Source organism: Scyliorhinus torazame, chromosome 3, assembly GCF_047496885.1.
Source record: "Scyliorhinus torazame isolate Kashiwa2021f chromosome 3, sScyTor2.1, whole genome shotgun sequence".
NCBI lineage: Eukaryota > Metazoa > Chordata > Chondrichthyes > Carcharhiniformes > Scyliorhinidae > Scyliorhinus > Scyliorhinus torazame.
Window position 1 is genome coordinate 234576439 of NC_092709.1, and position 15020 is coordinate 234591458.

Here is a 15020-nt window from a genome sequence, read left to right on the forward strand (position 1 = left end):
ACAGCTACTGAGATGGCCGGGCACAGGGGTCGGCCGGGTAAACTCTCTCCTGTGTGTTGCTCAGTCATTTCCTTCGTTCACTGAGGCAAATTGGCCTCAACTGAGATCTCCAACAGAAATTCTGTCCAACAAATATCTATATGGCCAAAGGAGGAATGAGAATTACTGAGTGAACGAAGCTACTTTCTACACGTTTGGGATGATGCATTGTTTATCCATTTGAAATGTCTTAATAATGTCCTAACTTTTAATAAGCAGAATGCTATCAAAATAGGATACACCTCAACGAAACCAACGGTGGGAGCACAATCCATATTAGCGTTTAGAACACCCCAGACGCCTTTTGTTCTTTCTCCCTCCCTTTCCCGACTTCTGAACGTGCGTAAAACATGTTACACCTAGAAAATGTTCCAGTTTTGATAAATTGTCAACTTGAAACGTTAACTGTGTTTCTCCGCAGATATTTCGAGCATATTTTGTTTTTATTTCCGCTTTTAAAAAGGGTTCGTAAATAAAACACTTAAAGGATATGGGGAAAGATCAGCAGAAGGAGACCCAATGGGCAGCTCTATCAGAGAGTCATAATGTACTGTACTGTCTACTTTTATGATGCCAGGTTTGTTTATTTTGTATCTTGGCATACCTTTCCCCTTTGGGGAATAGTCGGAAGGATTGGTAGACTGATTATCAGCCTGTTGAACCTTCTTCCATAACTAACAAACCCTAGGGTGAGACTTGAACGTAGAACTTCTGACTCAAGCAAGGTAAACACCACCCGGCGGTGCCATAAGACCTCGGTGTTATTTTAGGTCAAATTTATAGAAAAAGTGCAGGTAATGTTCACCTTCACTGCTTGGTTGGGTTACCTGCTAGTTGTGGAGATCATCCTTTCTGATACCTTGGCATCCAAACTTGGCATCCAAACAGTGTAAGTGAAAATTCCTCTAGGATTAACTCCTCTTGAGAGTTAAAGGGCAATTTCTCAGAGTAATTGGAAGTAGTTATTAGATAGGATTTAGTTGTGAAGTCACTTTTGTTCACTGTATATAAATGATTTGGATATAAGCCTAGAGGGAGTGATTTTGAAGTTTGCAGACAATACAAAAATAAGAGGTATAGCTACCTTTTTAGTAAACCAAAAGAAGCTGTAATGAGATACTGATAAGATGATGAAGTAACAGTGACAGGTGGAATTAAATGTCAGTTAAATGTGAGGTGATACATTTGGGTTAAGAAATAAGAGTCATTATTTTCTGAGTGGAATTAGGTTTGATATGCGGAAAATCAGAGGACTTTGGGACACAGTTTACTGGACATTAAAGATGGCATCTTGGATTGCAAAAGCTGTAAAATAAATCAATGGAATTTTAGGTTCCAAATCAGAAAAGGTATAGAATATAATATCGTCATCACAACCCAATATGAAGCATTACGACCCCAGTTAGAGCACTATGTACAGTATTAAGTTCCACACTATAGAACAAAGAGAGGCTTAAGGGAAGGTGTAAATTATATTACCAGGATGCTACATAATGAGGAAATAAAAATGCAAATAAAGACTTGAAAAATGGTGTACTTTTTCATTTGAATGATGCAGATTACAAGGCAATATGATAGAAGTTTGTGAAAGTATGAAAGGATGGGACATGGTTTACAGAAGTAGACTGTTTTCAACTGTTGAGATGTCTAGAATGCAGGGGCATATGATTAAGTAGAGTTTAACAGAGAACAAGAGAAGCCTCTTTTCACAGCAGAGAGGAACCCAGTTTCTAGGTTAGTGATTGAGGCAGAAACTATGTCAATATTTAAGACTAGATTGGATAGGTACATGTAGGAAAGGGAATATAGAAACAGGTAGAGAAAGCTGATTAGGACTGTTTGCTTGCATGAAGGATAACTTGATTTGGACTAGTAGGGGCACATGACTTGGTTCTATATTATATCTTCTATGCATCAATAAAATTAACCACTTTTAATTTGTTAATTGCAGAAATTTCATTAGAAGCATGGAGGCTGTCTGTGTGGAGTTTGAATATTCTCCCCGTGTCTGCGTGGGTTTCAGCCCCACAACCTAAAGTGTGCAGGTTAGGTGGATTGGCCACTCTTTTGAGGTCCACCAACAAAACAGAAGGAAGGAAACAAACTGAGGGACAAAGCATAAAAGGGCCGCTCCTGTTAGGGGCACTTCCCGAACATAACAAAGAACAACAGAAACTTAAGAACATCAAGTAAGAGTGCAGTTAAAGGGATCAATAAAGCACCCCAACCCCTGCGGTGCCCACTGGGCACTGAAGGCCTCGATGGTGCCCGTGGACACCTCATGCTCCCTTTCCAGGGACACCCGGCCACGAATGTAGCCGCCAAAGAGGGGCAGACAGTCTGGCCGGACGGCCCCCTCGGTCGCCTGCTGCCAAGCCCAGGAGCAGGTTCACAAGGAGGTCCTCCGCCTTCCCCGCCCCTCTTCGCACCGGGTGCCCGTAGATCAGGAGCGTGGGGCTTAAGTGCAAACAAAACTCCAGTAAAAGATTGATTAGAAAACTAAAAAGGCAGTGCAGCCTAAAACATGTAACATAGACATGGTCCACGGACTCCACAAGGCCGCAAAAATGTCAGGCTTCTTGGGAGACTGTGAATTGGTGCAGTCGGGTGGATTGTACGGCACTGCTGCATGCAAAACCCTCCACCCCAGGTCCCCAAGATTGAGGGGGAGGACCCCTCCATAGAGGGACCTCCAGTGGAGACCTCCATCACCGGACACGACAAGGCACGCCATGTCGTGTCCGGACAATGAGTAAGGGTAAGGAATTGAAGGGTGTGCAGCAGAAGCCCGTGCAGGAAACCCTTCCGTGCAGTGCGAAAAGGTACGGTGGGCATTTCCGCGAGGCGGCTAGGATTGTTGGGCACCAGTCCCCGAGGGAGTTTTCGGGGTCTGGAGCCAATGTGGAATTCTGTTCGGGCAGGGGTTCGCCCAGATGGGATACCACCGCACGCCTGTGCGACTTCCAAACCACGAGCGCCATCGGGTCCGAGCACGACCGTTTTGAGGTCTCGGATGGCATTGGCCGTGAGCCGGACGTCCACCGTCGCACGTTGTGCTAATTCGTGGGGTGTCATCCAGCCCACTCCTCCTCCACCCAGCACGTCCCCATTCCTGGTCACCCCGGCAGCCACAGCTCCCTCCTCTGCCAGCCACTCAAAATGGTATTGGTGGAGGTGCAGATTCCTGAGCAGCGGCTCCCTGACGACAGCCACCACTCCCGACCAGGGGGAGGTGCCGTGCAAGGCGCCCATGTTCCAGACTTTGATCAGGTCCTGGTAAAAGACGGGCAGCGCCTGCAGAGGGTAAGGAAGATGCTGCAGATCTATGAACAGGAGTTGCAAGTCATAATTCAGGCCGTGCACCTGGCAGAAGAAATGCGTCGCCAGGCCACACCATCGTGGAGGGGGCTCCATGTAAAGGTATCGTTGCAGGGTCTGAAGGCAGAAGGTCACCACCTGGGCGCGAAGGCACACCAGCACCTGGCTGCCCTCCCTAAGCGGGAGATTCAGAACCTCAGCAGCAACCCAGTACAGCCTCTTGTCCCAGAAGAACTCTACAAGCATGTCATCAGCATAAACCGAAAGGACCACCCGATGCCCGGCCCGTGCAGAAGCAGTCCCGACAACCTCCTCCGCAGGAGGCACAGGAAAGGCGCCACGTAATAGAATAAAGTTGGTCAGACAAAGGGCAGCCCAGAAGCACCCCTCCCAAAGCGAAGGGGCGCTGTCAGGAACCCGTTAGCCTTAACGCGACACTCCGCAGGAGTGTACAGAAGTCGGATTTGGGCGACAAATTGCGTCCCGAACCCGAATGCTTGCAGAGTCCTGAATAAATATTCGTGATCCACCCTGTCGAAAGCCTTCTCCTGATCAAGGGACAGGAAGGCGGTCGGCAAACCAAACCAGGGAATGATGGACTAGGTCCCAGACCAGGTGGATGTCGACGTGGATTGTGCGGCCCGGGACTGTGTAGGACTGGTCAGGGTGTATCATGTGGTCCAGCACGGTGCCAAGGCGCAAACACATCGCCTTGGCAAAAATCTTGTTATCCGTGCTGAGGGAGGAGACCAGTTTTTAAGATGGCGTTGATCCCCCCTCTTTGGAAGCAAAGTAATGGTGGCTCTGTGCCATGAGAGGATCATCTCCCCGGTTATGATACTTTCCCCCAGGACCCCCACATAGTCGCTCCCCAGGACATTCCAGAATGCCCTAAAGAACTCCACGGTGAGCCCTTCCAGCCCTGGGGTTTTGCCCCTGGACAGGCTGTCGAGGGCGTTGGTCAGCTCTCCCAGGCTAATAGGGGTATCAAGCCTCCCGGTGGCCTCTGGGCCGACCTGCGGAAAGTCCTCCCACAAAACTCTGCAAGCATCCTCGTTGGACGGATCCAGAGAGAAGAGGGCACTGTAGAAGCTTTGAATTTGGGCCCAAACCTCCTCCAGATCCGAGACAAGGTGCCGGTCGTCAGCCAGCAGCGCAGGGAGCTGCTGACGGACCCCACGTCTTTTTTCCAGCAAGTAGAAGAATGGGGAGCCGCGGTCCATGTCCGTGAGCATCTGGTTCCGCGACCTCACATACGCACCCCGGGACCCAACAGGTTGCAGGTCCCGCAGCGCGTCCTTCTCTCTGTACACCAGCCACAGGGCTGGGTCCTCATTGGGCTGACCGAGACGTGACTCCGGGTCGAGCACCTCCTTCTCCAACTCCTCGACCCTGGATTTCCGCCTCTTTGTCGACCCCCTCGCATACTCTTCACAGAAGGTACGCACTTGAGTCTTGCCCACGTCCCACCATAGCCTTAAGGAGGGGAAGCCTCCCCGCTTCCTTGTTCAGCCAGTCCAGAAGTGACAAAACAAGCCCAGGAACTGCTAGTCCTCCAGCAGCAGGTTGTTAAAATGCCAGTATGCGGACCGCGACTGAGCGTGAGACAGGGTGAGCCCGCCCATACCAGACGGTGGTCCAAGCACGGCACTTGCTGCACAGAGGCCGTTGGGACACGGGGCAGGTACGGCTTGAAATGTAGAGGCGGTCGTTTCTGGATGCTCCAACCCCAGGCCTCACAAAAGTGAAGACACTAGAGTCGGGATGGAGAGTCCGCTAGACGTCTACCAAGTCAACGAACCCGACCAGGTTCCTTAACTTCACCACCGCACGAGAGCTGCACTGGGTACCAAGGCGGTCCTTTGTCCCGAGGGTGCAATTAAAATCCACCCCCAGGACGATGCACTCACCCGCGGCGATGGTGCCAAGATGAGTGGACACACTTGTTTGAAGAAAGCCGTCTGCTGCTGGCTAGCCTGGGGAGCGTAGACATTCACAAAGTGAAGTACCTCGATACCCCTCGTAGACCATCAGGTGCTGTAACCGGCCTGGCACTGGCTCCTTGACCCCCAAGATCTCCGGCTGAAAATGTGGGGCCAACAAGATAGCCACCCCACCTGAATGTGAGGTTCGGTGACTCACCCTCGCCACTCCAGGAGCCATGTGGCATTGTCTCCCGGAGCGACGTGGGTTTCTTGCAGGAAGCAGGCCGCATTCTTCCTGTCGTTAATGTTGAGGCTGGCTGCGGTCACCTCCATGTCAGAAGTAAAGTGCTACCTTCACCTTTTCAGTGCTCAGAAGGAGCAGAGGACCGCAGGCCCCTCTGCTCCCTCAGGAGTCCGGCAAGGGAAGATTTTTGCCAGCGCTGCTCAAAGGCGTCCACATCTCCCACCTCTTTAACGTAGGCACGGGAAGACCTGATGAACAGCGCCATGTCCGACCACTGGTCAAGGGCTAGCTGCACTCGGTTTCGGTGACCGCGATTTGCACGCAGAAAATCCCGGAGTTCCACTAGGGGGTTGAGGGGCGACTCGGTGTTGAGCATGAGGGAGTCCACTGTCTCACTGCAGAGGGACACAAAATCATCCCCCGTGCCCCCCACCGAGCAACAGTCCTCCTCTGGGCAGTCACCGTCTGGGACCAAGTCCTCCACCACACGCCACAGTCCCACCAACCAGCCCAGGGTCTGCCTCGATCCCATTCCCCGGATCATCGACAGAAGGGTTCCTCGCAGGCTCCTCAGGGTATCAGGCCAGAGGAAGGTGGTGGCCCAGACCACCCCCTCCTCTTGCGACGCCAGGCCACTGGATAGACCAGGGAACAGCTCCTGAAAACACCCCAGGTTGGAGATGGGACGCCCAACATCGGAGGCTGGGATGGAGGTGGGCTCTCCTTGCCACCACCACCCAATGACTCCAAGATCAGGGAGCCACCACAGCCCTCCGGCGTTGCGAAAAGGAACGCCTCTGGGGTGCAAAATGATACCGGGCGGAACAAGCCCTCAGGGGTCTCGCTCGCACCTGCCCCGAGGCGTCCTGCTCGGGGGGCTATGGCAACTCAGGGGTCGAAAGATCATGGACTTTGTCTAATCTCTTCTGGGCGCGGTGTAATTTCGAGGGGCAGGGGTCGGGGCACCACCCTCTCCTTACCGGGTGGGAGGGGGGTCATCATGATTCACTCCGCCCCCTCCAAGGAGTGGAGCTGCTTGCAGGGGGTGGCCTGCGCCAAAGAAACCTCCATCGTCGCATCACCCCTCCTTCCCTCAACACTTTGCCCCCGGGTTCGAGATGTTGGCGTCTTCCGCGGCGGCCTGGGAGCACGCGCATCACCCCCCCCACACTTTGCTGACCCGCGCCAAAACGATGCTGGGCCCAGTACCCGATGCTGAGGTGTCAATGGGCCCGGGATGAGCTTAAGTGTCCATGGTGGCCCCCAGGTCGGAGTACCGGGGTGCAGGGGAAGAACACGACTTTCCCGTACATTCGAGAGGCGGGCCATCTAGGCTGATGGGGTCGGGGGTGTTTGGAGCCGATCCCCGCCTTGCCTTCTTTCGGGCCTTGAAGCCTGGTGGATGCCCTCCCTCTTCCATGCCGGCAGCCGACTGGCCAGTAGGCGCCGGCACAGTGTCCCCCTGTAGGGTCGGGGTGGTAATGCCAATGGAGGGGGAGGGGTCGGCGGTGCCACTCGCAGCCACCTTGGTGTCAGTAGTGGCTTTGAAAGCAGGTCAGTTCTTCCGCAAGTGCCCCACCTTCTTGCAGGCATGGCACCTCATGCCATCCGCAGACCAGAAGATGCGAAAGGTCTCCCTTAGATGGGAATCGAATCCCCCCTCCAATACATCCTCCCGGGCCAAGCAGATGAATGCCTGGCACCAGAAGGAGTAGATGTGCCTGAGGGGGGTGTCCTTCAGGCTGAGAGGGAGCGGCGCGACCTTGGAACGAACCACCCCTACCTTCCCCCCCCCCAGTAGTTGGAGGTGGGGGGAGAGGAACTCTGTAGGGAGGTAGGGCGGGACATTGGACAATATGACCCTCTCGGCAGTGGCCTCAAGGGGGCCCACTGCCATGTAGGTCCCGCCCACCGCGAGCCCCTTTTCAAGGACGAGGTGAACTGCCCTCTCGGCCCTCAGGAAGAACACGACTTTCCCGTACATTCGAGAATCGGCCACAATGACCGAGGGGCCGAGGACTCCGGCCATTGCGCGAACGCACGTCTCACCAGAAAGGTGGCAGGGCTGCGGGAGTAGTGGAGGTTGAGGAGGCTACCACCTCTGCATAGGTGGCTCTGGTCGGCCCCGCCACCGGCGTAGGCGGAGTGGCCATCAGGGCAAGTGCCGCGCCCACCCCAATGAGGGCTTTGTCCCATTGGAATTTAATTGACAAAATAGATAGTGGAAGGGTGGGGGGGGGCTAGGGGAAGAGCGAGGTGGAATGACCTACTCTCCCCCTAGGCAGGTGTACTGGGGAGCAAGGCAAGGAAGGGAAGAGAGAACACGGGATACAGTGGGGGGAGGTCAGCAACACAGGAGGGTGGGGCACCGTAGATGGAATGGTGCCCGAGGTGAGAGACTCCTGAGACTCCGGGTGAAGCTGGTGGGTGTGGGGATTGGGGATCTTCAGCCCAGGAGGGGGCCCAGCAAAAAACACAGTCCGTGCTCCCACCCTAGGTCACCGCACTGAGGTAAGTGACGCTGGTTTGAAGAAGAAATCTTCAGCCCAAGTAGGGCTCAGCAAAATACAGTCTGTGCTCCACCCTGGAACGACCACCCAATGGAACCGATCTCCTCCCTGCTGGTGTCTGGGATCTTCAGGGCGGGAGGGGCCCAGCAACCACTCAATATCCCCGTTCCAAGCTCACCAGATGGAATGAGGAAGGCCTGAGAGTTGGGAGAACTGGGCAGGGCTCTCAGCCTGGGGAGGCCCAGCAAACAAACATTCCAAAGGGTCTTTACTCCCACCTTGTTTTTGCAGCCACCTTCCTGTTGTTGTTGTTCCTTTCTTCCTTTCCTCCTTCTCTCCTTCCTTCCTCTCTCCTTCCTGGAGGCAATTCAGCAACAACCAGCACTGGAAACAGCACTCAGAGGCAGAGGGCAACTGCAGCCACTCAAGGTGGATTGGCCATGCTAAATTGCCCCTTAATTGGAAAATAAATAATTGGGTACTCTGAATTTTTTTTTTAAAAAAGAAGCATTGAGGCTCTTTTTCCAACCATAAAAATCACTTCATGCTGACTGTTAAATATTTAATCAAACTGCACAAGGTGAAATGTATCTCACCATTCTTCCTCTTTCATCCATCCTCCACACACATTGCAATGGAAGGAATCTAGCAGGAAACATCAAAATAATGGAAGGATCTTTCTTTAAGGGAAACACTTACATTTTATATGCCCTATCAGATTTCAAAAACAGCGCAAAGCAATTCACAATTATTTTGAAATGCAATGATATTTGTTTTGTTAGAAAATGAATTAATTTACACATAGCAAGATCCCAAACATAGCAAGAAAATGGTACGGAATGAGTTATAGAATTTACAGTGCAAAAAGAGGCCATTTGGCACATCGAGTCTGCACCGGACCTTGGAAAGAGCATCCTACTTAAGCCCATGCCTCCACCCTATCCCCGTAACCCAGTAACCCCACGTAACCTTTTGGACATTAAGGGGTAATTTAGCATGGCCAATCCACCTAACCTGCACATCTTTGGACTGTGGGCGGAAATCGGAGCGCCTGGAGGAAACTTATGTTAATCTATGTATGGTGGTCATGTTTTAGAAGGGAATATTTGTTGCAGTGTAGAGCTGAGCCAACTAAGATGATGGGATCTTGGCCTAATATTTATTAATTCCAGAACACGAGATATGCTACCTTGAAAACCACCGTAGAGTTTATAATAATCAGTTAGGATCTTTCTCTACTTCCTCTCCTTTGTCCCCTTATGTCCTCTGAGCTCATCTTGTCCATGAGACCCTCTTCTTGTTCTCTTGATCCTATTCTCACTAAAGTGGTGATCATACAACTCCCACCACCCCACCTTTTGGCCCCTTTGTTAGTTGACATTTTAAATGGTTCCCTATCGTCAGATGTTGTCCTTCTCTCTTTTAAATCCGCTGTCATCACCCCTCTCCTTCAATAAAACAATCTTTGACCCCACCGTCCTTGCAAACTACCATCCCATCTCCAACCTTGCTTTCCTCTCGTAAGATTTTGAAGGTGTTGTCACCGCCAAAATCCATTCCCATCTTTCTTGGAACTCCATGTTTGGATTTTTCGAACTAGATTTCCGCACGTCACTGAAAAAGTTTTTAGTGAAGGCACAAATGATTTCCTATGTGACTGTGACAAAAGTAAATTTCCTCTCCTCATCCTTATAGATCTTCCTGCAGCCTCAGACATGGCTGACCACAGTATCCTCTGCCAACACCTCTCCACTGTCATCCAACTAGTTCCATTTTTATTTATTTAATCGCTTCTGTTCCTACTGCCGCACCATTAACCCTGGTGACCCCCAGTGATCCATCCTTGTCCCCTACTATTTCTCATCTACATGCTGCCACTCAGTGACATTATCCAACGTTAGTTTTCATATGTATGCTGAAAACACTCAGCTGTACTTCACCATTACCTTTCTCGACTCCTCCCATCTTTGTTAAATTATTAGACCACTCATTGGACATCTAGTACTTGATAAGCAGATATTTTCTTGAATATTGGGAAGACTGAAGCTATTGTTTTCAGTGCTTGCTTCAAACTCTGGCTACCAACTTCATCCCTCTCCCTTGCAATTGTCTCTGAGCTTAAGCCAGTCTGTTCACAACCTTGTGGTCACGTTTGGTTCTGAGATGAACTTCCGCATCCTCTCTCTCTCTCTCTCTCTCTCTCCCTCCCCCCCCCCCCCCCCCCCGTAGACTTGAAGTCATCCAGAACTCTGCTGATCTTGTCTTAACCCGCAGCAAGTCCTGTTCCCCTCTCACCCCTGTGCTTGCTGACCTACAGTGGTCAGACAACTGATCAAACAACAATTTTGATTTTAAAATTCTCATCCTTGTTTTCAAATCTCTACATCACCCTTCACTATCTCTGTAATGTCCTCCAGCCCCATAATCAAATGAAATATCAGCACTCCTCTAATCCTGGCCTCTTCATTCTTAATTGCTCCACCATTGATGTCTATGCCTTTAGTTTTCTAGGCCCCAAGCTCTGGAATATTCTCCCTCACTTTCCTCCTGTAAGACTCTCCTTAAAATCTAGCTCTTCACCAAAGCTTTGGTCATCTGACCTAATATCACCTTATGTGACTGTGTCATGTTTTGTTTTATAATGCTCCTGTGAAGCGCTGGGATGTTTCATTAAAGTTTCATATAAATATAAATTATTGTTGTTGGTGTTGCAATTAATCCAAAGAATAGTGCCAGCCTTTCTCTCCTGAGCAATGTGACCCTAATGATGCAGTTCTACTATTTCACCTTCAATGCTGCTATCATATTAGGCCTACAGATGATTTCATCAGATCATGCCACAGATTCTCAGACGCACTCTATACATTGGAGAGCAACCCTCTCTGACGGTTTCTAGGACCACACTGGGGAAAGAAATACTTGGTAAGTTATTGATGCAAGGTCTTAAGTGAGTCAAAACCCCCATAGTCTTTGGCTATGGATGCCATTCAAATGCAATACACTCGAGTATAAATTGAAATTTGCTGTTGGCTACTTTTAAGGGAACCCATGGAAGAGATCTTGCTATTCATAACCATATATGCCGATGTCTATTCTACAAGTTTCTTTTAAAAAGTTTCAGCAGTTCCTCGACCTATGACTCCCACCACCCCAGTTACTGCTGCAGCTACCAAAGGAGTGAAGCTAAATGTAACTACAACAATCTATGTGGATCAATGCACTAAACATGACAGATCCTATTGTGTTGTTCAAGGCATGAATTGCTGCTGCTTCCTGTTGTAGTGCAGCAGCTTTCATTGGTTCTCCACTGAACAAAGGACTGATTTAAGAAATTAGATTAATCTATTTTAGGAACACTTATGTTTATATAATACTGTCTCACGTCTCCCTAGACATATTACTTTTTGAAATCTCACATGTCATTTAATGTGCCGCAGTCAACTTGCACACGGCAAGTGAGATGAATAATTAGTTCACTTTGAGGGTGGAATGTTGACAGAACAGTGGGAGAACTACTGCTCTTCTTTGCAGAGTGCCACCAAGCTTTATTTGCATCCACTTGAGTTACTGGATAAGGCTTCAGATTAACATTACTCCCCATTTCTGAAATCCAACACATTCTCAGTACTAGTACTGCCTAAAATGTGTGTTCAGGTCCTGGACTGAGGTTTAACCCATACTCCGGGAAGTGCTACCAACTGAACCAAACCTACATTACTTTTGAAGCCTTATTTATCCAAATGTATGTCAGAGACTCAGCCTCCACCAATTGCTTGGTTCTTTTTCCCCCATTGCTAGCAGTATCAAGGGTGCCTGACAAAGAAAAATTGGAAACTACTGCTCTATGTCTTGCATTTGTGTGAGAGCCCTGCAAACATTAACTACCAAATGGAAATGTTTCTAGTAATATACAGCAACAGGAATAATATGGTAATAAATCATCAAATATATTAGCAAGCTTCAAATATGGAAAATGGGCAAAGTATTTAAATGGGATCAGTGCCGGTAGAATTTTGTATCTGCCAAGAGTTAGTACTTCTAGGAGAGAAAGGCAAAGTTGAAAGACTTGCATGTATATAGCACCTTTCTAGACCACCAGACACCTCAAAGTGCTTTGACTTATAAAGTACATTTGAGGTCCAGTCACTGTTGTAATGTTGGAAACACAGCAGCCAGTTTTCACACAGCAAAATGATATTGACCAATCTGTTTCGGTGATGATGATTAAGCGATAACTATTGACCAGGGATAACTCCCCCTTTTTCTTCTTCAAAATAGTGCCAGGGGATATCCACCTGAGCAGATAGATAGGGCCTCAGTTTAACATCCCATCTGAAAGTCAACACGTTCAACAATGCTGCGCTCCCTCAGTATTGTGCTGGAGCATCAGCCTTAATTTTTGAACTCAAGCCCTGTTGTGGGACTGCATGGAAGCAGGATCTTTTGGCTCAAGTGCTCCCAACTCAGTCACGGCTGATACAAAGTTAGGTACAAATGGACTTTAGTGGCGTTATCGGGAAAGGACATGCACGAGGTGGCTACCGCTAGGGTACTGCTCTTTTAGCATGCTTTCAGGGGGTATTTTTGTTTAAAAGCCCACATATTTAATGGGATAAGGTGCCTCCATAGGTGAAATACCAAGAAACCCAGGAGAAAAGCGGCTGAAGATAGAGGTTGGTTGACTTAGTCGGAGGTCTCGCGGGGCTCATTGGTGTAAAAAATGGCAGAGGCAGCCTCTGGGACTCCAGCAAATCCGCTAACGGCTGAGATGCTTACTAGCACCTTGGGAGCAGAATTTGATAAGCACTGGCGGGTTGTGTCAGCAAATCTCCGCAAATCAATTGAAGATGTCTTGGCTCCCATTCGTTCGGCGTTGGAGAGGACTAATAAAATCGTAAAGGCACATGAAGCCATGATACAAGTCATGGAGGTGATCCTTAAGAGGCAAAGTAACCAGATTGCCTCTCTGGAAGCAGAGATGTTCCTGATGGCCAATGCGAATAAAGCCAAGGTGGATGATTTGGAGAGTCATTCCAGGAGGCAAAATATCAAAATTATGAGGCTGACAGAGGGGATGGCAGGCCCAGCTCCCATGGAGTATTTTGCGAAGACGTTTGAGAAGGTGGTTCAAGCTCATTGGACACTCTGACAGAAGCCTTGTCCTGACGAACCACCACGAGCAGTAATCGTGAAATTTCACAGCTTCCAAGAAAAAGAGCAGGTCCTGAGATGAGCAAGGGAGCATCACGACTACAAATTGGAAGGCCACGCTATCAGGTTTTACCATGATTTGGGAGCGGACCTGGAAAAAAAGTGGGCATCGTTTAAGAAGGCTAATGCCGCCCTGTATAAAAGCGGAGTCTGGTTTGGGGTTGTGTACCTGGCGCAGCTAAGAGTGATCTTTGAGGGAAAAGACTATTTTTTGATGCGCTGGGGGAGGCAGATTCGTTTGTAAAGAAGTATGGGCTGGGCACGGGGTGATTGAAGTTATTGAGGTTTTTGGATATTATGGATGGGCATGTTGATATGTGGGATTGATGGGGTTTCTTGTTCATGTTTGCATTTTTTTGACCTTGATGGGGTTGAATGTTTTGTAAGTTGGGCTTGGGTGCGGGGTTTAAATTTATGTGTGTGTCTATTCTGTTTTTTCTAACTGTTGTGAAAATATATAGCACCCTGTAGGAGTACAAAGTTTTAAGGGTTTTTTATACTTTGTGTCTTTTTCTGTAAGCGTATTTCTTCACTCTGGGCGGGAGCTGTCCTGCTAGCCGAAGATTTAGCTAAGTGCTGAACAGCTCATTATATTAGTTCTGTTTTCGGTAATGAGCTTAGTGCTTTTATTCTGCTTGGGGTTAGGTTAATTGGAAGTAGGTTTTAGTTGTTTATGTTTGCTTTGCTGTTTTCTGTAAATGTATTTGGGTGTGGTAGTGTCTGAGAACAAGGAGGGAGGGGGAGGGACAGGGGCAGTTTGCTGACGGTGACTGCACATTTCTCATTGTTTAATTTTGTTAGTGGTTTTTGCGGCCATCCTGGGTGGGCCTGGTTGCCCTACTTTCTTTGTAACTGTTGGATCATCCCTCTTGGTGGAAATGGCTGACTCCGGATCGAAAGGGGATGGGAGGCCCCCAATACGTTTGGTTACCTGGAATGTCAGGGGATCCCCCTTCTCGGTGCCCGAACGGGAGTTAATTGTTTCATTAGATACTGAAAAGGCATTTGATAGAGTAGAGTGGGAATATTCTTTGAGATTCTTTGGAAGTTTGGATTTGGACAGATGTTTATCTCCAGGATTCGTTTATTGTATAGGGCCCACACTGCTAGTGTTCGCACAAATGCTTTGAATTCTGGCTACTTTCCGTTGAATAGGGGCACGAGGCACCCTCCTGATGGTGCTGCCCCCTCCCCCATCCCTCCCCCCTCTCCCGGTGTCCTCAGTGATCCTTGATGTGCTTGGCCTTCCTAGCTCTACCACTACGTCTAGCTGTGTCCCCAGGATGCACATCTGAGGTGGAAGCAACCAGCTGCTTAGCTCGTCCCATGGCCTTTTGATGCCCCGGGTGGGCATCCTCTGGGGGCTCTGGGTCCAGAGGGCTCCGGCTCACTTGTTGGTGGCACATGCACAGCCCTGTCCTGTGTGCTGCCTGTGAGACAGGGCCTCAGAGGGGTGGTACTTGGGGGAGCTGATGGCCACCATCCCCACTCCATGGGATGGGTCCAGGTTGGCACCCAGTGCCCCCTCCACCCGCTCGGTGCCCATAGGGCTCTGGGGTTAACCTTGGGACAGAGGGGCAGTTGGTTCGAGCCCCGGCTGCCTCTGCATCATCTGGCTCTGCCAGCCCTGGCGGTTCCCCATGGTCCGCACAATAGTGTCAACGCCCTCAGCGATGCTCCACAGTGACTGGGACATGCTCTTCAGTGGCTCAGCAATGCCCACCTGCGACTGGGACAAGCTCCGCAGCGCCTTGGCCATTCCCATCTGAGAGC

General features: G+C 49.7%; 1 long non-coding RNA gene across 1 annotated transcript; it reads left to right on the top strand.

Annotated features, from left to right (window-relative positions):
• Window positions 1–7: 7 nt before the first annotated feature.
• LOC140408996 (uncharacterized) lies at window positions 8–2250 on the top strand. Its single transcript, XR_011940257.1, has 3 exons — window positions 8–378; window positions 461–616; window positions 1991–2250. It is a non-coding gene; the product is annotated as an uncharacterized lncRNA (long non-coding RNA).
• Window positions 2251–15020: the final 12770 nt, after the last annotated feature.